A 3439-nucleotide genomic window follows, 5' to 3' on the forward strand; every position below is an offset into this window, starting at 1 on the left:
CATGATACTCCCAAGCAAAACAATCAACATATTCCTTCAATAAATTAACCAAATTGGCTTTATATTCAGCCGATAAATTTTTGTTTACAAAAGTTGGCCTAGGAATAGTTCCATCACCAATGTCTACCTTTTCTAAAGGATCAGCCGATGTAAACCCTTGACCCAGCTTATCTAGATCATCAGAATCTTCAATGGCTTCACACATATCGTTCGTGCGCGCCCGATATTGATCTAGCCTCTGTTGCAGCCACTCTGCGTTGGACCGGTCTGACCGGTAGGGTTGTCCGGTCTGATCGGTCGGCCCTGTGCGCCGAACAGGACAGGACCGGTCTGACCGGTCGGCACAGGCGGTCTGACCGGTCTCTTCTAGAGCTTCTGTTGTACTCATCTGATTTACATTAAATGATTTAGCCGATTATCCATCGACTTTAGTACAGCAGAAACAAAACCATCCTTAGTACAACTGATCAAATCATAATCGGACAGGTCCACGCCCGATAAACACTTGACGTTGTCGTGTGCACTAATGGAATCCGAATCGGCTAAAGCAACAAAGGATGAGGTGTCCCCATGGACAATCTCAACCTCATCGCCGATCCACTGAACAAGAAACTGATGCAAGGTAGAAGGAACACACTGATTTGCATGAATCCAATCCCTCCCAAGAATCAAATTGTAGTTACCTTGCACTTCCGCGACGAAGAAAGCTGTAGCAAGCGTTTTACTTCCAATGGTGAGCTCCATGGAAGCAACTCCTTTGGCGCTAAGGGGCTCGCTCCCTCCAACACCACTAACGGTCATGTTCATCTAGATCAGGTCTTCGTCTTGGCCACCGAGCTTCTTGTACAATGAGTAGGGCATAAGATTTACAATGGCCCCACCATCTATTAGCATGCGAGTCACCGGCTTCCCATTGATGTGTCCCCTCATATAAAGAGCCTTCAGATGATTGTCTTTCTCGCTTGGCTTCTGGAACATAGCTTCATGGGGCCCAAACTGAAGATGAGCCAAATCCTCTTCCGGAACCACGAAGTAATCCGAAGATAAGTGCACCACATTGATCTCCATATTGGTGCTCTCTGGAGACACTTCGTAGTCTACCAATTCCTCGTCTTCAGCTGTCGGAGGAACCACTAGGGCTTCATCAACAGAAGAAACCGAAATGGGCGGCACCGATTCGGCTGTTGCCTCTGCACTGGGCTCGACCGGTCTGACCGGTTGGTCAGAGCGGTCTGACCGGTCCTCCTGACCGGTCCGCTGTGACGGTCCGACCGGTTTGTCTGGCTGGTCAGCTGTCTTAGCTTTCCACACCTTGCTTTGAGGGAACATAGGCCTGTATCTGTTGAATTCCTCATCCCTCATCTTCTCCTTCTCATGTTCCTTCTTTTGTTTATTGCGGAGGCGCTGCAATTTCCTTTTTTGAGTATGAGTTAATCCTGAAGGGCACCATCTAGGCTGATGGTACTTATCCGCTACACCCTTGCTGCTACCGGCCTCATGATCATTGGACATGACCGGCTTTTGTGAAGAAACATCAACCGATGTATCTACATCCATCGGTCTTTTGCCCGTATCTCTTATGGGCACTTCGATTTCATCGATTCGAATAACATCAGCTTTGGGCTTTTCTGAATCAACCACGGTCTTCTGCTCCCCCCTCTTTTCTTTGACGCGATACTCAAACCTTGAAATAGGAGCTTGACCCGGCTTCTGATGAGACCGGTCTGACCGGTCAGTGTGTACCGGTCTGACCGGTGCAACCTGCTGCCTTGGACCGGATTGGCGCGGTCCCAATCAATCATGCACTGGCATCCTGGAACTTTCCCCTTGATAATGTGGAGGATAAGGCATCGGGAAACACTGCATCCATATCCCCCCATGCTCCCATGCCGGATTTGTTGTATTTGAAGCCGGTGGCATCCACGGCATGGTAGCATACATCTTCTGAGGAGGATATAACGTGACAACATCACCTCTGCGCCTGCTGGATTCCCTCCTTGGGGATGCTGGACGATCTTGACGCGGCGGTGAACGCGGTCTCTTTTTTAACGGCCGATCGTTTTGAACGGCCTTTGTATACTTGTTCAACAACTGGTTGAAGGTGGGCTTTTGATTAGCAGTTCTTCCCTGCACCTTCACTTCGTTGGTCTTCCAAGTACCCACTTCCGGACGTTTCGGTTTGAAGGTCCGGGGACGGTCACCAGGGTGGTCTGACCGGTTGGAAGAACCGGTCTGACCGGTCACAGACACCGGTCTGACCGGTCACAGACACCGGTCTGACCGGTCGTGCCTGATCAGCAGACCGATTTTCTGGTGGAGAACTTCCTTGCCCCCCGAGTCTGGGATTTCTGACAATGATCTTCAAAGTATCCTTGCCATCATCAGTTTTCTCTTTGACAACTTCACGAGCAAGAATTTTATCACTTGTATCCATCGGTCTTGGATCACCGATGACAACATGCTTCCCCTTAGCTCCTTTGACTTGTTCCGGCCGAATGAGCACCTTTGGATTGTTCAATTCCAGCGTATGAACAGGGAAAGGAGCTTTGTCAATTTGCATCTCAGAAAGTACCAATCGTCCTTCATTAATGGCCGATTGTACCTGTCGACGAAAAACATTACAATCATTAGTAACATGAGATGTAGAGTTATGCCACTTACAATATGCATGTCGTCTAAGTTCATCGGGAGATGGAATAGCATGTGACAATCGGATGTTACCATTCTTAAGCAATTCATCAAAAATCCGATCACACTTAGAAACATCAAAAGTAAATTTCGGCTCCTCTTGCCGATTCTTTTGAATTGGCTTGAGAGACGGAACCGAACCGGGTTTGGCCTTTGATGGCCAAACAAATTCAGCGGCATATACTTCCTTACTATCATCGTCCGAACCATCCGAATTAGGATCAAGAACATGTGTGTTGGACCGATGAGGTTTGAAAGTATCTTTAAGATTTTTATACTTAAATTCGGTGCCAATAGCTCGCATTTGCAAATGATTAACCGTAATGTAATCAAAACCTTCAAGTAAGAACGCAAGCCATTAAACGCTAAATCCGCCAAATCCTTTTCTGAAAGAGATGAATTAAAACACCAATTTTTCAAAGCTTTAAATCTTTGAAAGTAATCCAAAACTGTTTCATCTCGAGTTTGTTTAATCGATGTCAAGTCTAGCAATCGAACTTCGGCTTCCCCACTATAGAAGTGATCATGAAATTTGCGCTCTAATTGATTCCAATTTAAAATAGATCCCGGCGCAAGTGAGGAAAACCAAGAGAAAGCGGTTCCAGTCAAAGACAAAGAAAACAAACGAACCCGCAAGGCATCATTAAGACCCGCTTCTCCCAATTGCAAGACATATTGGCTAACATGCTCCCAAGTCGTACGAGAATCTTCACCATTGAATTTGACAAACTCGGGAATACGCCAACCAACA

This window comes from Panicum virgatum, chromosome 7K (assembly GCF_016808335.1).
Source record: "Panicum virgatum strain AP13 chromosome 7K, P.virgatum_v5, whole genome shotgun sequence".
Lineage (NCBI taxonomy): Eukaryota > Viridiplantae > Streptophyta > Magnoliopsida > Poales > Poaceae > Panicum > Panicum virgatum.